At 38.6% G+C, this 26,987-nt stretch overlaps 1 long non-coding RNA gene across 1 annotated transcript in view; it reads left to right on the top strand.

Annotated features, from left to right (window-relative positions):
- The first annotated feature begins 9,128 nt into the window (after positions 1-9,128).
- Positions 9,129-26,987, top strand: part of LOC103138918 (uncharacterized) — a 98,647-nt gene continuing 80,788 nt past the window's right edge. The window contains exons 1-2 of the long non-coding RNA XR_476344.2: positions 9,129-9,320; positions 10,681-10,744. This is a non-coding gene — a long non-coding RNA (uncharacterized LOC103138918). The remainder of the gene's footprint in view (positions 9,321-10,680; positions 10,745-26,987) is intronic.

Consider the following 26,987-nt stretch of genomic DNA (forward strand, 5'->3'; position numbering starts at 1 on the left):
ATCCATCGAGACATGTGTTGCCCCGGGGAGAGGAGGAGACGCGAAGGCTGGTGGAGTCTGAACAGGATTTCCAGTGCTTTGCTAAAACATTAATATCCCGCAAACTGTTTCATGTTTTTGTCAGGTTACAACCGCAAAATTAAACGTACTTCTTTAGGATTCACACCAACACAAAGCGGTACATGACTCTGAAGTAGAAGTAGAAATGATTCGTAGTTTGGAGGACAAAGAATCTAAAATGTGTGGCATGCAATTTGTATTCAGCTCCCTTTACACTGATGCCCGAAAATAAAATCGTGTGAGAAGTCTCATGGATTGCAATTAAAGTCCATCTTTTCCTAATCTAATCTCCACATTAATCCAGGTTATTCTGTGAAGGCGTCAGAGGTTTGTTAGAGAATATCAGTGAACAATGAGCATCATGAAGCCCAAAGAACACAGCAGACAGGTCAAGGAGAAAGACGTGGAGAAGTCTGAACCAGAGTTTGCTTGTAATTAAAAAAAAATATCTCAAGCTCTGAACATGTCACAGAGCTCCGTCCAGCTCACCTACTGAAAATGCCAAGCTAGTAGAAACCCACCCTAAAAAGACATGTAAAGCAACGGGAGCCTTAATCAGAAAACCAGCCAAGAAGACCGCAGTAACTCTGGAGGAGCTGCAGACATCCACAACTCCGGTGGGTGAAGCACTTACTTAGAAAGCATTAAGAAAACCATGTTAAAAGAAAAGCTATAACATTTTTATTTTCCTGGCAAAAAGACTTAGGATGGTCATTCACCTTCCAGCAGGACAAAGACGCTAAACACACCATCAGAAATTACATGATACACATATTTCGATTTTTCTTTTTTAATAAATTGATCAAATTGTTTAGATTTCTGGGGGTGGGGGGGCTTCAGGCAAGATGGAGTGCTGAGTGTACATTAATGAGAAACAATGTAATAACTTTTTTGATTTTAGCAATGAAACAAATAGCAGAAAATTTTAAGGGGTCAGAATACTTTCCACTGTACCTCAAAGTTTTTGCAGCTGTAATTGCTGAACACAGTCCATTTCAGATTACACATTAAGGATGTGAAAAAGTCAAATGGGTTCTGATAACTTTGGAAGTAAACAGGTTTGGTTTCTCTGTTTTCTAAAGCAAGCACTTTTAAAAGAAACTACAATGAACCCAAAAAAGTGATATGAAACGTCTGCAACAGAAAAAACATTAGAGCAACATGTACATTTCTTGAAACAACCGAGTCACCTCCCATTTGAGCCGTCGCCCTTTATTTTATTTTATTTTTTCCCCGCTTTCACGTCACCAAATGCTGCCTGCAACATAATGAGAGATGTGGCAATTAATTTTCTTTTAATCAAGGTCGAAATGAAGTAAATTGGTGCAGCTTGGCAAGCCCTCATTTTCTATTTTTGCAGTGATGCAAAACAAATACGATAAAATTATGGCCCTCTTCACCTTCTGTAATTAGAAAGCGTGAATGATCACAGGGAGATGATATGTGCCATACAGTACCTCCAAATATGCCTCTCTCACCCTCTCCAGAGATCAGATTTCAGCTCTTTTGAAACAGATGACCATGTTTTCCTCCTCTTGCCTCCCTTATTTGTCTGATCTTTTTCTCACCCCCCGTCTGCAGGAGTTACAGACAGAAGGAGCTGCTCAACGTGACATTGACTGCAGTGCCGTTGTAATGCCTCTCAAATCTTATTAAAAAACGCAGCTGTGGAAGACCTTGCTGACTCTACACATTTGCATTAACTATGTTGTTTCAGTGGTCTTCCAAGCTGATTAGGAATTTATTAAAATTAGATTTTACCTGCTCGTCTTATCATCACCATATGGTGTGGTGGCCAGCACTGTTGTTGACGAAAGGATTTGTTTTCTTTTTTTTCTCTCTCTCTCTCTGGCTCTCACTTTGAGCACGTGACTACAGCTTCTGTAATTATTTTTTCTGAGATATCGCCGCACACAATGAGCTTTGAACACAGACCTAAATGGGTCTCTTATTTGAGAATATACAGTTTGTCTCTGGAAAAGTTGAGATTGCCGCGATACGGCGGTTTTCGCGGAGGACCCACATGTTAATTTCCTGTTGGAAGTGATTGAGGAAGTAGCCACCTACCTCTCATTGTTTGCCGGCTAAACATGTAAATATCTTAGATGGAGAAATCATATTGCCGCCATGAGTGAAGAGGCAAACAACAAGGATCAGGGAGACGTTTAAACAATGTTTGTATCTGAATGCTTTGTGCTTGTTAAACAGACAAATGTGACATTTTTCTCTGAAAGAAATTCCACCCCCCGCCCGCTGGATTTGATCAAGTTTAAACCACAAACCTTGACGTCTGTAAGTGAGGTTTTATGTGACATATACACACAAGTAAGCAAATAGTGAAGCAGAAGTAAAAGTGTCCATTGTTTTTGACATTTTTGGTAAATAAAAATGTAAAAATGTGTGTATTTTTAGTGAATATGTTGGAGCTGGAAGAGCGAAGCAGGGAGCAAAGCAAAGACGTGAAACAAAGTGCAAAACAGAATGGTGGCAGCATTATGCTGTGGACAGGTAATAGATATAGAGCAGCAGTGAACAACCCTCAACATACAGCCAGAGCTACATTGGGATGATGTAGGTCAAATAATAGCTTTTTGTCAGAATGGTCTAGTCAGTGACAGAAAATCCCAATAAAATCCATTGAAATCTGAGGCGAGGCAAAATGGCAAAATAAGAAAGAGGTTTTTTTTTGTTTTTTTTCTTTTCACGACGTTCTGTATTCACAGGCTGATGTTCTACAACTTCTGTCCTCTGCTGCTCATGGTGCTGCTGTGTGCATCTGCCACACCGAATGTGCCTCTGCGCCGCCTCAAACACGAGGTGTACACAGCGCTGAAATGTTCTGGAAAAACATATACAAAGGCTTGATCGGGCTTTTGCTCCAAGTCAGCACAGCGAGGTGGGCATGGCGACAGCTGTCCAACCTTCCTCCCCACCCTCCTCCTCTTCCTACTAGCCACCATCACTTTACAAAAATGCTCTTTGTTTACCATACATAGGCAGCTGCCACCACAGTTACCTTCCAGAAGACGGCCACCTGCTAAAGGACATTTGTGCATGTCTTCATTTAATTAAGGCAAGCGCCACTTCATTGGCTCCTTCATGCAATGTGACTGAAAATAAGTCGACCTTGATCAGCCTCATGCAAGTGTGCAATTCAGGCGCCTGCGGAGGCGCGCTCGTCTTTTCCACTCACCAAAATTGGTCATTTTTTCAACAACAACAAAAAAGAAGAACAAAGCTTTAAAGTTTTTGAGCAAAGTTTTACAGCCAGAGAAAACATTTTTGTAGCAGCATGGATTTAGTGTCCTAGTAAAACATAAGCCAGTTGGACTCCTCTTTCTTCTAAACCTCCCAACACTTTATATTTAACTATCTTCTTGTGGCCCAGAGTAATATAGTATCACTTACTTGCAATTTGAAACTTATTTTGATGACAGTAAAATGGGCATTTGAGCTGATATTGCTGTCAAACACACATAACTGTCAGACAGCTGCAATCATTTTTATTCAGTTTTTTTTTCTTTTATTATGTAACAACTTTTTAAAGCTGCTAAATTTTCGACAAATTGTTTCGTAAATCTAAGAAACCAGTGCTCAATAAGCAGTGAGGGGGAGATAATTGGAATTTAATAGAATACTGGGAAAAGGCGCTTCAGTGTGCCAGCTTACTTTCTTCACACCTGAATAACTCTTGGGGTGTATTGGCTGCAAATTACAGCAATAAATGTTTGGCATTACACTCTCAGATGAGAGGCCTGACATTCTGGAACAAATGTTACACAGAGTCAGATTACACGTTTTATAGCAATTTCACATCTCATAGGTCAAAACAGGATGTATTTAGAGGAGAGACAGCAGGGGTGTGACTAAAAGAGCTGCATGGGATAAACCTCTCCTCCAGAAAAGTATCATGAAAACTTAATGTTTTGAATTTGAAGTCCAATCCAAGTGAAACCATGTATTTTAATAAAAACTAAAAAAAAAAAAACTTTCAGGCAATAAAAAGGGTAATTTGGTTTCTGGATCTCAGGTTTGTCTGTGTTTTTTAAGTTACAAATGGAGATTCTGAGTTGTTGTGAACTGTGCCGATCAGAGACAAGGAGACGAGGTAAAACATTTGTCATTTATGGGTCACAATCGCAAATCAGGGAAAGTTAATAAAGGAATTGCAAAGAAGTTGGTGGTTTAGTTGTCATAAAATAACACAGGAGGAAATTCACAACTGTACCATGTTCTAATCTGCTCATCTAATTTCTTATCCAACTAACTGTCACTGTCATATAGCCAGAGTAAAATATAGTTTACAGTATATTTAGACATCACCAGGCTGGTGCTTAAGCTACATAAAGATCTGAGCCTACTAATGGCACTTTTTACACATCTGAGCTGGGCACTGATATTCCAAACTTAAAATTCTTCAAAATATTGTCTGAGCCGATGCAAAAAAACAACAAAAAAAGTAGTTTACAGACTCTAGTTTTCAGTTTTAGCATGTGAGGCAACATGGGTGTCAAATTTAGGTTTACTGCAGTGTAGGTTACAGTCATGGTCAAATTGGCCTTCATTGCCAATGGTTAAATAAAAACTAAAATTCCTACCTTCCTGGTAATAAAAGCTTTATTTGGGTTGGCCACTGGCACATCCTTTTACCTAAATAGATATAAACTGGTCTTGTGCTTCACTGGCAACAAAAAGTAGTTCTCTATGTTGATGTATAAATGGTTCATAAAATGCTAACTTGGCTGCTTGGAAATACAGTGTTTTAAGTTATTGGAATGAAGACAGTTTTGTTGTGGAAGCTGAAAGAAACCCACCGTTCTTACTATGAGTAGTGTGTGTCTGCAGATACAGCAGGACCAGGTAGCTCACCTGAAGCTGGGCCTATGTTATGCGATTTTTGATGTGGTGCTGTACCACATCATGAACAGATCACATCCTGAGTTGCATTACAGCTACTGAGCTGGAGTGGCGCTGTCTCCCACTGAGTGAATCTTTATCACAAAAAGGCAGCCATTTTGAACATGTTGAGGTTATGTAAATTGTCAAAATTCCCACCAATTTCATAACCAATCAAATTTCTTGGAGACAAGTGATCCAAGAGAGCAGTTTTGACAGCGTGATGTGAGAGCACAATTCAAAAGCGTGAGTTGAGAGCATACACCACATTTTTGTTTCAAATATTTGTGTTAACTAACTTCTATTTACTCAAAAATGATTTTACTGTATATTTTTCACTCTAACCCATGTCTACTGATGAAGCAAAATACATGTCAATATACACGTGAGCAACATCCTGTTAGTAGATTTAATTTATTAGAGATCCATAACAGCATTTTCTCAGATTGTAGGACATTATATTAGGAATATATTATTGGAAGTAATTTTAAATTATTGGCTGTCAAAATTGGTATAAAACATGCTTAAGACAAGGTAGGTATGAATTGATGCATGGCTGGTATGAAAATTCATGCCAAAGACGGTGGGGAAAAAAAACAACAAAAAAAAAACCATCCAAACTACATGTACCACAGGATAAAACTGAAATGTTTAACTAATTTAAGTTCCACATTATACTAAACTCTTATAAGGAATTAATACTTATTTGTCTTTCCTAACAGAATGTCATGTGAGCAGTTTTTAATGTTTTGTAATCAGTCGTTCCAATGACAAAGGAGTCAGCAGGGCAGGGGTCGGCTGAGCACGCCCTTGAGGGCCACCTTATGAATAAACGGCTGGCGATAAATGGACTGGGTCATTACTGAATCAAGTGATCTGCAGAATAATCTATTGATTTTCTGGTCTTTCTTACTTCTTTATTATTCTGTATCATCATATTGCAACATCAGGAGGAACTCACTGATGGATGGGGCGCTTGGACAACTGCAGTCACCGCGGTGGGTTTGTTAAAGTATGCAGCAGAAGTTTAATAGTGAAAATATATGGTGCGTTTTCTTGTGAGGGATCTTTGAAATTCTTGATAACGTTTGAGTTTTGAAGGCCTCATCTTGCACTGGATATATAAGCAATGTAATTACATACCATGCAGTGATGGAAAAGGAGATGAATTTATAAAAGAAGAACCTTCATAAATCTTTTTTTAAATTTATTTATTTATTTATTTATTTTTGCTAAATTTTTTCAATTTACATGTGCTCCCGTGTTAAAGGTTTTCTATTCACCGAGAGGTGTCCAGATTCTTTCAGAATGTTTTAATCCTCTCAAAAATGTTTGCTATTAAAATTATTCAGCCTCAAATTTCATCCAGTTAGATGCTTTTGGGTTCACAAAATGTGCAAAAGTTTGTCAGGTTCCCTGATATGGAAATGGAAATGTGACAGAATCATAGTAAAACAAAAAAAAATAAATCCCCTAACACAACCGATGAGCTGGGGAGTGGGTCTTGATCCTTGAATCCTAAACCTTATAAGGAAGAGCTTAAGGCACTGTCTACTTTGTTAGTTGACTTTCCTATCGATCCTCTTGATTCTTTATTATGTACAAGGGGACACATCACAAAACTGCTAATTGGCAATAATCTGTTTGTCAATAGTTCACGAGACTGCAGAATTTAGATAAGGAAAGTTCAAGTTTAAAATACATTATCACAGCCCCTCTATTCCTGTGGGTCTTGCTCCTGCAATAGCTTCAAGGAGTCTCATGCACAGAATAATTTACAGTAAATTATTGATGTAGGTAAGGTAGCCGAAAAGGGGAGGAGGAAAGAAAACAGACAGGAGGGACAGTGGAGTCTTATAAACAGATAGCTAAAGTTTTAAGATGGAGCATGTGAAGACTCCATTTTTTTTTATTTGTCTAAAGATAGTTTAAAGTTTTTAATTTTGCAATAATAATAATAATAATAATAAATCAAATAGCCATGTGTTCTGCAACAAATAATCTCTGAGAATAAAAGTGAAAGCCTTTTCTTTTGACAAAAACGTTAAACCTTAGCTGAGTTTATTTTGTGTAGTGTCTGTACGGTTCTTGGCTTGTGATGGTTAAACACAGTCCAGACTAAAACTGAAATAGTCTGTAAAGTTTAGCAGATGCAAGTAGATGCTAACTTTACCATTGGTAGCAGCTAAGGGTTAGCCTTTTGTGGTATTATCACAGAGCTTCTACAGCATTTATATTTTGTTTCACTCTGTCATTGCTTCTTTTATTGTGTGTTTCAAAAGCTGTGGATTGCTAAAGGGCTTCTATTATGCAAAGTTGTATTTTATTTGAACAAAACTCCCCCAAAAAACTTCCAGCCACTTTTTGGCAATAAGTAAATATGTTGTTGGTGCCTAGCAACCCCAGCTGAACCCGGCCCATCACCTACCCAAGCGGAACTCTGCTCATTTCGTTATTAAAAAACAAGCATATTTGGTCAGCTGATTTTATGGTTGTATGCACTGTACAATAATGGCTCCTGGAAAAAGACAAGTGTTTTGTTATTGTCTGCAATAAACATGTATCCATGAATTGTCCCAGTCAAGGAGAGCGGAGCTACTTGGGTTTATTTTACTTTTAATTGCATTGTCCCAGCCACATTGTCAAAGAAAATTGTAGTTTGTGTGAATCACTTCACAACAAACTCTTGAAAACAACTGACAGCACACAGCAGGATTTACCAACAGAACTCGACTGGAGGAGAGTTCTGGCCCGACTGGCCAAGATCAAAACACACTTTGATCATGTTAAACAACGCCAACATCATAGGACGGTACGTTATTTAAATATGACCCATTGTCACATTTGAACCATCATTACTGACACAGAAGCCAGTGATTGTTCACATAGGAAAAGAAAGTAGAAACCATTCCACCATCAATGCCCTTCCTGTGTGAAATATGTACAGTAGGTGGCAGGTTTGTTTTTAACAAGACAGTAAAAGTTTATAAAACAGCATAAAAGAAATTTCAGTTTGAAAGAACTATGTTTATTTAGATTCTCAAATTAGGGAGAAATGGAGCGGGAGATTGGTAGATAGATAGGTGTAGTATAGAGGTGCAAGACCTCCGTTAGGGATATGGTGAGAAACTTAGTCATCCAGAAGGGACTCAGAGTAGAGCCACTGCTTCTCCACATCGAGAGGAGCCTGTTGAGGTGGCTCGGGCTTCTTGTTAGGATGCCCTCTGGACGCTGCCCTGGTGAGGTGTTCCAGGCACGTCCTACCTGGAGGAGACCCAGAGGAAGACCCAGGAAATGCTGGAGGAACTGCGTTTCTCTGCTGGCCTGGGAACGCCTTGAGATTCCCCTGGAGGAGAGCTCGCCCAAGTGGCTGGGTAGAGGAAAGTCTGGGCCTCCCCACCTGCCTCCCCTATTAAGTGGACGACAATCAATGGATAGATATTTTCATTGATTTTTTTTCAATTAAATTTAATATATGCTGTATGTTGTAACCCCGCCTCTCGCCCGGAACGTTAGCTGGAGATAGGCACCAGCACCCCTCCCAACCCCACTGAGGGACAAGGGTGTTCAGAAAATGGATGGATGGATGTATGTTGTAAATTTCTTAAAAGTCATTTATCAAGTACGTGTGCTCAAGACCAATATGAAAACCTGGGCTGACAGATCAAACTCTTCTAATAATTGCTGACCAGATGTTTGCATGTCTCCTCTGGTATTTTGACAGTTTATCTTCAGTGATGAGCTCCAAGTCTTTGATGTTGGGAGCCCACATTGCCATTACCCTATATTTGGCTCATTTTGTTAAAATTATATCCTCGACAGACAATAAAGATTGAAATATTACTTAAAACTTAAATCTGATGAGGGTATTTTGGACTAGTATAATACCTAGTGCAATTTTATTCTTACCTCTGTCACATTAAGTTTAAAGTGATAATTACATTTATTAAACGAAAAAAAGTAATTTATTGATCTGAACATGTGTTTCTCGAGGATTTTGTGATAAAGGATCTAAAAATAAATATTAATAGTGACTGAATCAAATAAAGTTTTAGTAGAAAGTGCCTTTCCTGAGTTGCAAAGCCAAGTTGACGGACACCTTCAGACTCCAGTTCAGGTTTTCTGAGCAACACTTTGAAGACCGACAAATTCAATTAAAGGACTCCTCTTCCCACTTGGAGCCGGTCTCCAGGGCAGATCTTCCGGGCGACTTGCCCCGTAAGAAATTAGAAAATGCTACAATAAAACCCTAAAAAAAAACCAGAAAATTATGTGGGAAGTTTTTCCTTTTTTAATGAACGGCCAAGAGCTGAACACCGTAACCACACACGTCCCTTTAACTGGAAGTCAGCGAAGTAGCGCAGGTAAGAGAGTTTCCCTTTTCCTCTCAACTACTCTCCACGCTCATTTCATTTCCAAAACACACGCTTCGGCAGCAAATGACATCAAAGTGTGTCGGTGTCCAACAGTGACAGGGACATATAGACATACGAAGGAGTGTGTAACATTATATGGTCGTAGGACCTGTCGGTAAATCCGGTCCGTGTCTCGCTAGAGCGGCAGCGCCGACCGCAGCAGCAGCCGGTCTGGAGCGACTCATCCAGCCTGAGGAAACCCACTGCCACGGCTGGAAATACAGCCACACGAATAAACTTTAATAATTCACAATAAGAGGGAAGTCGGAGCTCTTAGAGAATCGAGGGAAACTGGAGGTGAACTGTCCCGTTTCGAAGCTAAAAACAAAAACATCCAACTTTTTACGCTCAAGTCGAGGCGCTCCTCCTCTGTGAAATGTAAATCTAATGCAAGTAGAAATAAAACACACACACATGCTGGCACTTATTTGTTGTTCTGCGTATTGTTGCTTAGGCCGCGTACTTCTCCAAGAACTGAAAATAGAGAAAAAAAAAAAAAAAAAAAGAGAGACTTTTATTGGTGCGCCGAAAGTCACAGTTTTAGTCGAAACTCTTTTGGTTTTCTCCAAACAGGTAGTAAAGACTTAGCAGAGTGTCATTTACTGTAAATAGAGGAACTTCTAAAAAAATGCAATCAATTTTCAAAACCCGAATAGCGGAAGTTAAGCTGATAAAAATGGTTGTCTTAACAGTTTTTTTTTTTAATTTACAGTTTGTGCAAACGACACTAAAGTTTTTAATAAAATATAACTGATTGATATAAATGAATAATTGCTAAAATGTTTCATACAAAATGCTGTGTAAACCTCATTCGTTTCTGATGCTGGTCACTATTTCCCATAGAGCTCCAGCCGCCAGTGACAGACAGTTTTTCTGACTTCCATCTACTGAAGAAAAAAAAAAAAACTTATCAGAGCTCTCTGCATGTTCGCTTAGTTTAGGTCTGTACAAAACACCTTTATGATCTGAGATTTAATTTAACATGCCTCTGTAAAGAGGTCACCATTTGTTCTCTTGTGCATGTATAAATTTCTTCTGTATGCTTTCTTGTGTTTATTATATTATTCATACTCATAATAATAATAAACACTGGATACGAATGAGTACAAGAATAGATCACTGGCACTTTAAGCCCGGATTTCTCATATTCTCGCCGGATCCTTCTCCTTTGCTAATTATTGTGTTGTTTTCAGAGCAAATATGTCATATCCATGGCGACCAGGCAGGTTTATTGTCTCTCCTGTGCAATAGCTCACAAAAGTAATTAATTACCCTTTTTCCCTTTCCCTCTTGTCTTTGGTTTAAGCAGATCAGGGGAGGAAGATGGAAAGCCATCTTTCATATTAAAAATGCCACTGCTATTACAACTAAAGGTAAACAAAAGTTTTTCCCCCCCCGCTTTTCAGCTTCTGATGTCCCTTTCATGCCGTGATTTATTATTATTAGGCTTTTTTTTTTTTTTTACAAATCACTTGAAAACAGACCATTTTCTCATGTAAAAAAGATGCATTTATGCGTGCACTGTGCGCTTTTGAAGTATTTTTCTTTTTTGTCCCATTGTATCCTTGCGATGCAGCAGCTGTTCAGCCTAACTGTTGCAGATGTATTCATGCATGCAGAGCGAGCACACACTTGGCACTTTACACAGGCACGCTTTAAAAAAACACATGTTTAGACATGAAATCAGCTTGCATTTTGTGTGTTTTTTTGAACAGAAACCATTAGCCAGTCTAAAGGTAAGTTTGTTCTGGTGATGTCTTTTATTTTTTGAGGTCACCAAACTATAACACCCAACAGCAGGTGACCCCTGCAGGGCACACAGTAGTGCTGCTCAGTGCTTCGAAAGGGGTATTGTAGATGTACTTTTTATGTGCTTTGTACAAACAGAGCTGCAAAGTGACTAAGTCCGAGGAGTTTCGAGCTCCTCGTCCCTCAGTGTAACCCTCGGCTGTGACGGCACGTGTCTGCTGTGCGAAGGTCCATCTCTAGCTGGACACCAGCCAACCTTCACTGTCAGCCCTTATGCTACAGGTTCTCATCTCTCTGCGACTGTGATGAGACGCTGCAGTATCCATCTGTCAAACATGCTGCCCCTCATTCGCTTTCTCCCTCTGCCTCCCTTTCAACAGATAAGTCAGTCACAGCCCTTACAATCAACTTGTTAAGGTTTCACGAGTCTTAATTGGATCCGGAGATGCACTGTTCAGAAATCCAATCATTGGCTGTTTCTTAGTTTTCGCCTGCTGATTTGGATTTTAGCTCATTGTGGTTTCCCTTTAGGAACTGCAACATAGGAAGATATCAGGGCAAAATTCAAAACTTTTTTTCTGATATTTCTGCTGCAAGTTGTTACTAATTGTATAAGGAGAAGCTGCAGAATCACATTGTGAGCATGAGGGAGTGGTTACTGTAAAAGGCATTACTTATTTTAAAACAAAAATAATATGAATTTCTTTCCAAATTGTTTAAGGAACTAATGTTTTATACCCTGGTTTCAACATCCTTTTTAAGTGACTAACACATTTGGTGCTGTTGGGACTGATAAAACAGCAGTCTCAAACTAATCTAACGTTGCTATTTCCAAAAAGGCTGATTAAAAATCCAAACTGCTCTGCAATAGACAGAAGTTGAATGCTCGAAAGGATAAAACAGATCAGATAAATTTTTCTGTAAGATGTTCGTCCTTCCTGTTATCTGTACAGGAAGTTTAGTGTCACACATGCTATTTAAACACAGGTCAACATCATGCCATGAAATGCTTGCTTCCCTTTACTGTAAATGAATATCAAATGATAAGCATCGCTTAAAAGAACACCACAAGTATAGTAAAAAGTAAAAAGTGTGTGACTGTACACTGTAAATCAGAGTCCATTATAAAGGAGGGGCTGGGGGACGGTTTAAAAAAAACACAAGTGTGAGGTTAGAGCTGTTACTGTTCATCTGCTTCCCTTTTTTTCTGACACGTCTACCTCTGACCTCATTCCTAAACGCCTCACTTGGGCTCAAAACGGCTAACGTTGAGCCTTCGTCCTTCAGTCTCAGCATCCACTCTGAAGAGTGTTGTTAATACCACATTCTTACATGCATTTGGGTATGGTGCGTTCACTGACTGGAAAAAGATCTGATCTGTTTTGATCCTTTTGACTTTAAGGTAATCTGTCTCTTAAACAGACTGCGGTTGCTGCCTGTGGGGGAAGCTAAACTGGGTTAGGACCTCGCCGTTTAAACGACGTACGATCCAACATTTCTATTGCTCGCAGCCCGATCAGTCAGTTAAATGCCTCGTGTCTCATAAGTACCCATCTGCATCTGTCAGGGGGTGTGTAGAATTAAGCCCGTGTGTATTGCTCTTCTGTTTGACCTTGGCTGTGGACCTCCGGCCTTTGATGTCAAATAAGCATCAGTAATCCCTAGTGGCATTTGACAGGCTTCAGGAGCCATTACTTTTGTTTCCCCAGCACATAAGCTTCATCAATTGCCGTCAGTGTAATGATTTTGTATACAAATTCCCATCGCCTCAACCCATAGTGTTATCGCGGCAAAAGTATACAGCCTCCAACACGTACGGTTATACCAGCACAAATAGCGCACATGTTTTTTTAATCATCATTATTGTTTTGATTTTAGTGCTGAGGAAATGTCCTTTTTGCATGCTTGATCAGCCAGTAGAGAAATCCAATATAATGGAGGTTCAAGGTGAATTGCATCCCTTACATCGAATCCCACCCCACCACCTCCCAATACTCTCTCCCCGCTTCGGCTCCAGGAATATTCCCAAGCAAAATAAACAAATCACACAGACAACAGTAATATAGGGTTGATTTTGAAGGCATGAAATAAGTATCGATTAAATCCTGCAGTTCATAGATGAAAATGGCCCTTTTGGTGATTTGTCCTGAGTCCTCTCAATACGCTGAGGGAAGGGATGAACAGAGGAGAGAGACTGGAGAGGAGGAACGCAGAGAGAAATGAGCCAAGTGAGAAACAGAAAGAAGAGCTTTTGCAGACTTAAGAAAGAAACAAGCTTCCCCTTTCCGAGCTCATTATCATTCTTAATAAGTCTTAAGGAAAGTAGATGCGTCGAGAGTAAATGCACGGTAATCCTTACACTGGCCAAGGTTAGCAGGGACGTCAATGCGCACGCACCATTTCCAGCTGGCCACTTTGGGACAGGACAGGGATCGCAATAAAGGATAGATGTTCAAGGAGAAAGTGGGGACATTTAGACGGTGTGTAAAGGTTAGGATCCCTTTACCCCAGCTTTTAGCTTTTCCCCGACTCTGCCACCTGGCATTTAATGAGCAAACAGATCTGCATATGAGTGAAAAACAGCAATATTTGGCCATTAGACTGGTAGCAATATGTAATAATTCAGGTGAAGAACTGGAAAGGTGAAAAATGTGATGTCTGATGACTAAAAATATTTACACAGACTGCAGTGTGTGTCTGGCTCAGTGATTTTTGGGAGTGGTCCAGAAAGCAAGCCTTTAAATGAATTCAATAAACTGGTGACCAATTAAGTCATTTAACAAATTGCCAGTTACTTGCAGTGGTTGTTCAGCCATGTTGCTTTAATGGAAATCCGATGGAGTATACTGCACTAAGTTTACAGTTCAATGTTGTCTAACAGCACTGCTATTAATATTAAAGCATTTCTATTTGTTAATCAAATGAATCCTGGGAAAGAATGTTCATCTTCTGTAGTGAACAAGGATTGTATTTGTGAATGGGGCTGGTCATCTTTACTATTATTGAGAGTAAAAGCGTATACATTTCTGATGAAGAGTGCAACTTTATGTCTACGTGCAAATATAGAAGACAGAAAAAGCTGTTTTTTTTTTTTTTTGCCAAAGCATGAAGGATAAACAGCAAGAATATCAGGCTGTCCCAGTTTAAAAATACACCGGTGCAAAGCTTCATGGAAATATAAAAACAAATTTTGAATGCAGAACTTTGGTGAATGAGACACCCTTTATCAAACATAAATAGGGAATCTCTTGCTTGGTTGTACAGATAAATAACAGGCATTGCTTGTCTGAAATATTCAGCTAATTTATAGTCTATCTGTGCTATTATGTAAAATAATAATCTATTTCCTTTTGCTACCTTGTAAAGGAGGGCTGAAACTAAATAATTTGGCACATCCTCCAGGATGATTGAACACAATCACAAAACCTGTTGACAACAGAATACATAAAAAAATCATATTGACTGAAGAGAGGATGAAAATCCACACAGCACAGACCCCTAGGAGCCTTTCACTGCCATTTCTGTCCTGAAACAATCTGAACAGGGTCTGAAACCTTTGAACAAATATCCTGAAAGAATGAATTATTTGAACATGCTTGGGGTGGTTTTGGTGAAGGATTTAAGCTTAACCAAAGACATTTTGATAAAACACTGCCCAGTAGTTCTACTGGATTGGACAGCTGTAGAGGTTGATAGAGGTTTTACTTCGTTTTCTCTATAGATAGCCTGGAGACAACAGAGCTGGTTATATTACGAGAAGCATCAACAGCAGCTATCACATAAAAAAACTGCAAAGTCTCTTGGTAGATATATTAATAATACTGAGACGTCTCTGGGTTGCTTCACATTTGCTCTCGATACTCCTTGTGGTCTTTCTTTACTCTTATGTTGCTCTGACTGCAGTCTCTATTTGTCCACTCAGAGTGGAGAGGTGTTTGAATGTGGAATATTCTTCTGGAATCAAAACATAGTACTTTTCCAGTATTACGACTTTGTTTTTGGAGGGCTTTGAAATAGTCCATGCTTTTTGTTAAAAACCTCTCAATTGTCATTCAAACTGAAAAGGAAATTAGTTTAAACTTCCTCTTTCTTTCTCTTACCCACAATGTAAAGATGTCCTTCTAAACCTGTCACGGATTTTAAGAGTTTTCTATAAGTTGGGCTTTGAAAAACCTCTTCTGGATGTCAACAGCTATTGGTTCTAAGCAATTACATAAGTTGAAAATTAACCTGAAATAATGTGGAAAATTTACCTATAAAATAAAGACCCCCAGAAGAACGGCAATAATAATTTTAAAGAGTTTTTACTTTTGAATGAAAAATCTGAGATAAATGAACAAATGCTTCTATAAACAGTGTTCTGCTTTGGGTTTATTGCTAATGCAAATCCCAGACAGAAAGTAGTCTTCTCAGACACTGGAAAAAAATGATCAGTCAATGATCAACCTTGATCAATCTAATTGGGCCAGACATCTTTATTGTTGGTTGTAGGTGTCACTCAGTCCATGACTCTCTGACTCTTCCTCCTCAGTGTAGGAATTAGAAAAGCTTTCAGAAGTTACCCCATTGCGAGGGCAGCAGTTGTTGATCACAAAAAAGTTGTCTAAAAATTAACTCTATCAGTTTTTTAAACTCTCTTATTTTGGTTCATAGAGAAAGACAGTTCCTAAACATTACGTGAGAATATTTAACTGAATGCAAAAAGAAGTCTAATTCAACATCTAGACACGCTTTGCAACATGCTAAGGTTTAAACTCAACAATGTGTGTATTTCAAATGCTTCCTTAGGCTTAAACTAGCAGAATGGTGATTGGTTTAAAATAGGAAATCCTTTGGCATGTATCAGTTCCAACTAAATGTGATCGTACCAACGCAGCATCATCTGGAAGATAAAATATGATTTAAACTCAATCAAAAATCTTAATTAATGGTTTATGCACAGTTCTGGTCAGAGAGAGTGACGAGTGTAAAAAGTCAGATTTCTAAGTGGTTTATGAAGCTACAGTTTTAAAGTTTAATTTTCAAAGAAGGTCTAGGAAACCTAAGAGAGAATTTGTTTTGAGTTTTATTCTCAAAACAAATTTGAGAATAAAATTTGTTTTATTCTCAATAAAAGAAATTTTATTGTTTTATTGAGAATAAAACAATAACATAGTTTTATTGTTTTATAAATAACAAAACAATTTTATTGGACAACTGAATACAACGGTATTCAGTTGTCCAGGTCAAGTGAATACCTTGGCATCAGTTTTTCAGTTCAACCCTGCGTTTTAGATGATTTACGCACTTACCCCTGTCTGTCACGTTACAAAGAACAGTGACCCACAGAAGCAAGTCTACATCACGATTCTTCCTATTTAACTCAATTTTGGTTGCGGCTATGTTGGCAACCCACCCCCTCCACCCCTTCGCCAACCATCCTCGGCCCTCCGGGGAGCCTTGGAAGACAAGAGCGCCATCGCCATGGTGATGTGAACACAGATCTCACATACACCGGTCCATTGTGACTGTCGTGCGTTGAGGTGAGAGGGAACAAAATGTCACAGCAACAGGTTTTTTTTTTTGTGTGTGTTTTTGTTTTTGCCGCAGTTCCCAGAGGAAATTTGCTCAGATCCGTGTTCTTGGTTGCACCGGAGAGACTGTGGGATTTAAGGAAACAAGCTCACTGGGGAAACATGGAAAGAAACTCCAAATATGTATTTCTGATTCTTTGAAAACAGTCTTGTGCTTTATTAAGTGAATGCCATATCTCAATTTCCTCTGTGGTGTGTGTGTGGAGGGGTTAGTTTGTGGTAGTCGTTGTACGGTTGAGTGATAATCAGTACTATCTGTATCTTTTGTTAGTTTACTGTTGGCAAAGTAAAGCTACAAAAATTATATAAAAAGTTCTTGTCATCTTGCATCTTAATTTGAAATTCTGAACCTATAATCTTTGATCTAACTAAAGATTTGTGCAGATTGACCATACTCTACATAATATTAAGTGAAAATCCTACAGAGAGGGTGTTACATTCAGCTCAGAAGATGTAATGTTGAGTTCAAGAGGACAAGATTTTAGTAACGTTATTTTAAAAAAAATAAACATTTTGAGGAGTTTTAGGAGGCTGCAAGTACAGTAAAGGGTTATATACATTACAAACTTTTTAAGAGACTTTAATCTCTTTAGAATAGTTCAGTCCAGATTTAACTAGTCAATATATTGATGTTCCTGCTAGTTTTTTAAACAAATAAGTTAACTAAATTCCACTTGGTTTTATATAATCCCCGTTCAGTGAAGGATTATTCAGTTCAGGTTTAAAGAGCACAAATTGTTGTTGAAAAGATAATCTTTAATATTTTTGTTTCAATGGGTTAGCAATATGTAGATTGTATTGTATATTTCATTGTGATAGATAACTTTAAGCTACAATGTAGCAAAACTCTTGATAATAGCCATCTTTAAGTGAATATGCTTATGGTGCTTAATATTAAACCAGTTAGCAACACTGGGAGTTTGACAAGCTGGTAATTTTGGCTTGGCTGTTTGCTCTAGTAGCAAGCCTGCAGTCTGCTGCTTGTTCTTTTTAAACTGTGTTTTCTCAATAAGAGCGATGGGTGGCGGCCCTTTAATTTCCACATGATGAACATTCACTTTTATTGATCCAAGAAATTATTCAAACTGCTTAATCTGTCTTTTCTGTAATCCAGAGCAGCCTGTTTAAGCCAGCTAACTTGCAGTATTTGGGAAAGAGGGACGGTGTGCCATTCTATGCTCTGTCCAGCTGAAGAGAATCCAATAATTTTGTTATTTCCGCTTATATCTCACAAAAGATCTTTAAACTGATGGAGGATTTTTGTAGTTTTAAAACCATGCGTTTTAAAAACCTGTCCTCTTCAGATGTTATGAAGGCAGAAAGTTTAAGGGTCCTTCTGTTTCTGCTGCTGCATCTCGTGATTAGCTGATGGTAATTCCCTCCGAGCAATAAGTTGATGGTGCTCTTTGATCTGCCGCGGTCCTTGCAGCACGCTATTGGCTGCAAACCTTGAAGATGGAAGGCTCTTATAGGCAATGTGGCACTGAAAAGGTGGAGCAGCTTTTGCCCTCAACCCCAGGGTAGATGTGGGCTTTGTCCTGTGACAGATTCAGGGTTGCCCTCCGTCTCAGAGGTTGTGAGGAAGAGGTCAGCCTGTGCCAGAGGGCCCTGGGGGGACTTCATACTCCCAACCCTAACGTCTGGTGTAATGTCTAGGCCTCCTGCACTCTGTTCATATGTTAAAAAAACAATATTGAAGAAGCACACATTCCAATCATCATTTTTACTTTGGTTTTGGGATCACTGCCGTGTGCTGGATACTGGAACTCTCAATTTGACCTGTTTTAATATTCAAGAGCCACAAGTCTCATTAATATTTGTTGATACGTAAGCTGTAGCAGTCAGGTCTTTTCATGCCAAGTCTGTAAGAGGCTGCTATCTTTGTTCCCTGAGCAGATGCAAAGGTGGAGGTCCTGAGAGATCCTTTTATGTTTGGAGACCTCTCCTTGCTCCTTTAACTGCGACCTTAACCACATCACTGCTCCGTCTCAATCAGCTCTCCGCTGTAATCCCACTTCACAATTCCTCTTGGCTAAGAGAGTAAATAAATTTTTCAGCATTTATTAGAATACAGCTTGCCAGAAGGGACTCCTTTCTCCTCTCTCCTATTGCTGCTCCAGTAATTAGTAAATTGATTAGGAGAACTTCAACACACCTCCTTGGCTCTTATCTCCCCATTCTAAGACAATATTGCGGTGCCATGGGACAGCGTAAATATTTTAAGGAAAACCCTCAGTGAATCTCATTAAATGGCTCTGGGGCAGAGCAGCTGTCTCCTGCTGAAGGTCCCAGCCAATTTTCTAAACTCTGATTAAAGAAAAGTTTTGGATTATTTAAGCATACCATGTCCTGTGGGTCCCTTTTTTTTTCATTGCCACACTGAAGACCTCTGTGATTCTCCCACCCATTCGGTGCTAAGACTGATCTTCTCCCTTTGGATCTATTAGTTTGAAATCATTTGGGTGATGACTCTTTGAAAGTGTTGGTCATTCTGGGATGCCGTGTTCAAATGCATTGCTACAAAGACTTCTCTTTTATGCACAAATGCTAATTAAAATTTTTTTACCCCCATCCCCGTCCCCAAGCCGCCGAGGGAAAGACTTGGTAGCAATTTGGCAGATAATCAAATTGCATTTTAAATGAAGCCATTTAAAGATGACTGGGGTCTGCTCACAGGAAGACACAGTGGCACAAATTAACCTAAAAAAACATTGCTTTGTGCACAACACAACAAAACTCACATCACAATAGTTGGATGCATTTGTATTAAATAGATCACATGTGATGTTTTCTTTAATTGGGTGAAAGAAACTAAGCTGCACAGATTTGTTTCCACCAAATGCGTGCATGCAAGAATTCTGTTTTTCTTTTAATTATTATCCTCCACTCGCTAAGTGCCATCTTTTAATAATGCGCCCTCACAATCGGACCAATTGCAGTGAAATGCTAATTCGACTTGATTTGTTAACGGATGCGTTACCTAGGCAAAAAACATTTGTCCTTAATTTTAGATTTTCAGCCTGACAGAAATGGTAAACTGGGTGGAAAATATTGTCAACAGCTATGTTTGTCTACAAAAATATGTGCTTAGAAGCTGTCCCCTCACATTTGGCATACATCATTAAGTTTGTCGTGGCCAATCAAACTGTCTGCTCACATGGCATTCCAGTACGTATTAGTGACAACTCGTTAGCGGAAAACAGAAAACTGACACAAAAAATTTGGGAAACGGGCCTGAACTGTTTATCTCCCAGAATAAGCTAAAAGTGTGATTCTGATGAAATGATGGAATCGGATCAAACATGCATCTCCATGAATGTTGTCTTTTATATCCTCTCTTTTGCTACAGAAAGCTGAAGACACTTGCTCTTTTTTTTTTCTCATGAGCAACATTTTCAGTAAATGTAACCACTATAACAGCTTATAACCATAAAACACTTTATGGCCAGCATGACAAGAGATTCTTGATTCATAAGTTTAAAGGGTTTTTAATTGATTATTATTTGCTGGTTGGGTATCAGTGACTGTGCAGTAGAAGTAAAAAAACTCTGTTGAAACCAATTTCTCCCCTTCCATCTTATGTTTCTAAGGGCCAGAGGTGTTTCTGTTGCTTTGTTGTCGTAAGGCGAGGACTTTAAACCACATATTTTGCAACATTTCTCACCAATACACATATAAAAGTATTTAAAAGTGTTTTTTTCAGCTAAGAGACATTTACTGGCGCAGCAACTGCTTTTTGTCTAGTGTAGAGCTTTGCTCCTGGTCTCAGTTATTGTGAGTATATAAACATACAGACGACAAATATTCTGCAACAACAAACAATATAATATAGCTGCACAGATTTGTTTCCAATGTTATTCGGTATTTAAACTTTTTACAACATTTTTGATTTATTCTTTAGATCAAAAGTGAAATTTTTTTTGTTGTTGTTTTTTGGAGGGGGGATGTTTAATTTTAAATTTAATAAACTAAATCAGGAGTGCCCAGTTCCAGAGCAGCGTTAAAGTGCATCCCTTCTCCAACACACCTGAGTCCAATGGCTACATTCACTCATCAGCAGCTCATTCAGTTCTGTAGAGTTCCTGGCAAGGAGCCATTCATTGATTCAGGTGTGTTGGAGAAGGGATGTATTTAAAGTTATGTTAACACGAGGCCGCTGTTGCAAACCTCCGCTGTTTTTGGATGTTGGTTGGGGAAAAGCTCTACCTTTAGATGGCAGTGTAACATTGCTTAGACAAGCCCACCAAGATTTCTGGAATCTGCTGTAGTTGTCATGCTAGGGCTCTGTGATTTTAGCTTATCGTTGAATGCTAAGGATCAAAGCATGCGGTTTAACTCTTAACCTGCACCTGATCCTGCAGCCATGCGCCCTGCAGAGGACTTCACACTTCTGCGTCGGTTGTAGTTCATAAGCTCCACTCCGAGATCTTGTTTTAGAAAGTGCTGGTGCCAGAGACGTCGACCACTGGAGATGTGACTGGATTGCAACAAAGATTTTACAGTTTCACTGAAAACCAGCTCTGTGCAGACGAGGCCTTCGTTGTTGGATAAAAACCCTCAAGTACTGAACTTGGGCACCCCTGAGTGAAACACACAGTATTTTCTTGACAAATGTTTTCTGCTGCCTCATTTACAGAAAAGCAAGCAATACAATTGTTGGGATTATTTTTTCCCCATGATCTTGGTCAAGAGAATGTTTAATTCACTCCTCCACAAAATGCTTGCAAGTTTATGAATCAGGAGTCTGCCTTTGAATTACTGAATGTGTTGTCTCATTTACCAGGAAATTATTAAAATGAAAAGATAGAGATGGATAGATTTCTAAATTGAGCTCAGATGTGAGTGTGGATGGATGGATGGATGGATGGATGGATGGATGGATGGATGGATGGATGGATGGATGGATGGATGGATGGATGGATGGATGGATGGATGGATGGATNGATGGATGGATGGATGGATGGATGGATGGATGGATGGATGGATGGATGGATGGATGGATGGATGGATGGATGGATGGATGGATGGAGCAAGCAGCTACTTTTGGTCAGTACATCAGCCATTAAAAACTGTTTCACCTTTCTTTTAGTCTCCTTGAATGATTTGTTGGGATTTCTGTAATGGCCTCAAATATTTCTTTTTCAAGCCTCTGAAAATCTTTAATCTGTAACCTGATCAGAAACACAGAGGGTAAACTCAAGGGATGAACCACAACCAACCACTGAGACAAATTAAAGTACTCATTTGTAACTGCCTCTAGCAGCCTTTCACAAAGACAGCATTTTCCCATTTCTTTAGAGAAAACCATTAAAATCTTCTCTAAATTCTTTTTGAAAAATTACCAAGGTAACACATTAATACATCCTTCCACTTTACATATTTTAGCTTTAAAAGATTGGCCAATATTGTTGTTTATTTCGCTCCAGAAAAGATCTCCAGTAGACAAGAGGCCCCTCCTGCCCACAGCCATCTCCATCTGAAGAGACTCTTTGAAGAAACTTGCATAGTTTGAATTATTACCGTTTTTAATTTCAATTTGGAATGGTATTTTTAACTCGGATGAATTTAACTAATTAAAAATAAGTTCCAAATTGGACTTCCATAGCTGTCCAAATTTAGTCTGAACAAAAATGTTGAAAGTCAGGGTTCCTAAAAGCCCATTTAATTGAGCTTTCAATCACACTTTATCCAAGTCTAAAGAATAATTTAGCAAAACATGAAAGTCTGATTCCAGGAAAGGAAGTTATTGGTATTTTGTATCTTTCGATATATGGAATATTGTGGCCCCACTTAGCATTTTGCTGATTCTTGTAAAAGTTTATGATGGCAGAGGAAGCTGGGAGATAAAAAGCTTAAAGTAGTTTAGTTTGATACTCTGGGACAAATTTACCTATAATCTAAAGGCAACCGAAACACTATCAGTTCTGATTAATAAATCATAAAATAAAAGCATCATAATTCTCCACCTTGAGGCCTCCTAAAGCACTCTGCATGCCCATCCTATTTTGCTGTTTTTGCTCTCTAAGAAAGAGCTTTTTTTTCCCCTTTTGAAGCCACCCAATCACCGTCTTATGATGCTGATTGACAAATATTGTTGCAAACTTAATGACACAAGAGGGATTTGATTGATCAAGAGGATGACTGATCATAAAACTGCAGTCAATATTTGGCTGCAGCTTTATTTCCTCTCACAATGACAGTGTACCGGGACATCAAAGATGCACAATTACACAGATGTTGATGGCAAAACACATATTTACACTTTGTTTCTCCCTGACAGTGATAATTCTGCGTCTGTTTGAATAATATCCTATGATGCTAAGTGTTCTTAGCATATGTATTTCATTTGGAGCAATGTTTAATGGATAAAGCTGACCAATTTCTGAGTGTTTTGGATGAAACTCTTCCTCTAATTACTGCACTGTGTAGATCCTCTGGTCCCAGTCCCTCTGACTATATTAAAAAGTCTCGCTTATTTATAGAAGTAAAATATTTTAGCTTCAGAAACAATAGGATAGTTCCGTTTAACGGTACGGCAGACTTTATCTTTTTAATAAAAAAAATCCTGACTTGGTGAAAGTTTAATTAATAAGAGACTTAAAGCTCGCAGAATGAGCAAGGGAGTTGGGTCTTTAAGGAGGTACTTATTTTTCCATCTGGGCTATTCTTCGAAAAAAAAGTGTCAATTAGAGCGTTAAGCTGAAGAGACAAAAAATGTCATTAGTTCTTGGGAAAAGAATAATGGGTTTTAAATGTTTTGCTTCAGAGGAAGACCAAAAGCACAGTGAGTCTTTTGTGTTTTCATTTATTTCCTGCAATTATTAGAGTTTGGAGGAGGGATTTATTGTTCTGCGGTGCATTACGGATGACACCAAAGCCCTAGTTTTTTTTCCCCTGTTAATTTTCCTGATTTGTTATTTTTGTTTTATTGAGTTTCCATTTTTTTCCTGCTAAATATTTGTACTAATCAGGTCATGTTTAGGAAAGCAATGAATATGACTAATCCTGGTCTTTGCTGCTTCTAATATCTTTGGGATGAATTGTCTAAAACACCGTCCTCACGAAGATAAAAAAAAAAAAAAGTCCTCCCACTTTTTGTGTGAGATTAAATTATTATTACGATATTATGATAATGCTGTCGGCTTGCTGCACAGTGCTGCAGTTATTAGCGGTGGAGCCTTGCAGCATGGAGGTCCTTGGTATGAATCCCAGTCTGAATGTCTTTATATACGAGTTTTGCTTTTTATTCTTGCTACAACCGCTAACAATTCATGCCATAAAACTTCTGTCATAGTTTTCAGAAGTACAATTTTCAGACATTTTTTTTTTTACATCTGGCTTCTTGTGGTGCAGATTATGATGCATGTCTCACGTCAACGGCGTTAAAGTTGGATGACCGTTCAGACTGCAGATGCTTTGAAAACAATTGGATACATTTTCGACTCAACGTCACATATGGATGTGGCACAGTCCAGTTTTTTTCTGTGAAAAGATGGGAATTGGGTGGAATAAGTTTGCTGTGAAACTTAACCAGCAGGATATGTGTCACATTTGACTGCTGTGTGAGCAGCTTCAAAATCTCAAATGAACCGAATTTGATTAATTTTTATTTATGTAGAACTTCTGGTACAAAGTTCTTCCCTCAATAAAATCTTCAGCATATTCCACGGGTCAACAAGCAAGCAGTGGCGTTCATCCTGGCCAGATCCCCAGTCCAATGCAGGTCCAACACAGGGACACATGAGACAAAACCCGTGCTTGCACAATTCAGCCTATTGGGAATTTCAAACCTCCAATTAACCTTACATGGTTGTTTTTGCAACGAGTGATGAAACATGCATACCTGTTACAAATGCTTCCTGGCGAATAATAAAACTACTGTGCAAAATAGAAAGAAAGCACTAAACTGAAAATTAAAAAGCTAAAATTGAAGCAATGAAAAACAAAGAATAAAAGATTAAAACCATAATTCTGGCAGTAGTAATATAAAAAGATACTGATCTGTAATCAGGCCGGATCTTGTCTGTGATGAACATCTTGCCCGGCCATTTGAACGGTTTTTCATGCAGGCGCAAAGTGTGACATTGGTGTTTAAATGAATCCTGCATTTACTACTGGTCATAGTGCAAGAGGTTTGAGGCACTGAGCCCAAAATATGTCACTGATGTGTGCCACACACAACAGGAGATGGCTTTTGCGTCGCGGTGTGAGTGCTAGTAAATGATTGGTTACAGGAGATCCTCCAATAAATTAATTGTTTCCACTTCATGGTTAAGTATGTGCTACTCTTCCAAATCGAGTGCTGGTACTTGGTTATTACACTTTAATAGCTCGCTTGCCAAACTAACGATATATTACTCCATGTGCTGGCTCAGATCAGAGAAGATGAATTGGCTATTAATTAGAGTTGCACTGAGAGGGCACAGGGGAGAGACTACTCATAGCCTTGCAATCAGTGTCAACGGGGGCCTTTTTTCTGACTGGGACAGACAGGGCAGGCCCAGGTCACTGCGCCTTACTGAAACCAGCAAGACACTATGGAAGAGCCAGCCTCAAACTTGACCGTCTCCTTCGAGCGCATCAAAGGCCAAGTGACGTGAAGCAGCTGCGAGTTCGCCTGATGATATCTGTCAGGACCGCGGACCGAGCAGCAGAGATGTGTGGGAGTTTTCGTTTTGTGTTTTTTTTTTCTTTTTTTTTTTCCCTTGCTTTGACTCGGCGAAGTTCCTTAACAAAAGCCTCACGTCCGGATGACTTTGAAATAGAAAGTTATGGGGGAAATATTTGACAGGCAGAGATGATTTGTAGTGAATATTATTGTTTGGCTCCCTTTTCTTGTGCAGACTCTAAATTAGGCCTTTTATCACAATTAATTAAGCTTGCCTATAGGAGATATTCCATCTTGAGCTCATCCACACCGGATAAATAAGTCAAACCAGCAGGATATATGTCCTTTTATTGGCTGACTTGATCTCAGAGGCATCTGTAGTGTGTGTGTTTGGGGGTGGGCTGCGCGGGTGTGGGGGTGCGACTTTGTGGATGAGTCTTTGCCATCATTCACTTTGAATGCGTCTTTTATGACTCGTTTTGTTAAAAACCTCTTTTTTTTTAAGGAAGGTATCAGGAGTTATAGCCTGTCCATGCAAATTAGGGAATTTTGACACTTTGTTATTCATGTCATTGCCTTTTTAAACACTTTAAGACTGTAAATTTCCCTCTGACAGGCTGCTTCAAAATTGCCACTAAATATTATTAAATATTTTAACAAGTTCCTTGTAAATATGCCCTAAATGTTTGAACGATGGGCGGGAAGAAAAATGGCTTTGCATCAACTTATTAGAAGCTATAAAAGTGGCGGTGATTTATAGCGTTTGTGGAGAAACTCTGGCTATCTTTTTTTTTTTTTTGCTTATTCTGTTGGCTTGCTTTGTTCTGATGTGCACATTAAAGAGACGAAACATTAAATTAAAAGCCTGTTGTTTCACAAGTCATGAAAATGATAGCAGAAGATGTTTTTGTACCTGTAGACCTTGAAAGACAGAATGATGGACGACGATATTTTAAAGTTTTAAAACTTCTTGCATCCTTTAGCACTTTTACTACTTGGGATATCGTTGACTCAAAAGCATCTCGCTGATTGTTTTTCTGACTTTTTTTTGAGACTTATAATTTTTTTTTTGTTTTGTATCTATCATGATTATTTTAATTGTGCAGAATTCTGCTTGCAAAAAGACATTTTGATCTCTTACTGTGAGACACAGTGTCTGCCACTATGTAATACCATATCCAATAACAAATACGTTTAATTAAATAAGAACAAAATTCTTTCTATTATGCTTTATTGCGAAATTTGTAATAATTGTGTTTGGCGATGCTGCAACATGGTTGCGATGACTCAGATCTCTATAATTCACAAAGTCAATGCTCAAGGAGAAGCAAAGTGGTCTAAAAATATGTTAGGATTGTGGTTTGCCCTGTATTATTATATTAGTCTTTGAAATTTATGAGCAAATATGGGTCATTTAGAAAATCTGTGTTGTGCAGTGGCTGTAAATCTCTAGACCCTGGCATGTTTGTTAAATATTTTTTCATAAAGAGTTTAGTCACAAGTTATAAATATACACATATTTCTAAAGGAAATATAGTAATATAACATTCACTGGACATAGGGACATTAGCAAGTAGGTGCTTTGCAGAAGTGTTTTCCTGCCATGTTTTTAAATTTTTTCCAGTTACAAACTTAAGCTTCATTGGGTTTTATTGGGATTTGAGACGATAGATCCACTCAAGATAA

This window comes from Poecilia formosa, unplaced genomic scaffold (assembly GCF_000485575.1).
Source record: "Poecilia formosa unplaced genomic scaffold, Poecilia_formosa-5.1.2 Scaffold56, whole genome shotgun sequence".
In the NCBI taxonomy this organism is placed as follows: Eukaryota; Metazoa; Chordata; class Actinopteri; order Cyprinodontiformes; family Poeciliidae; genus Poecilia; species Poecilia formosa.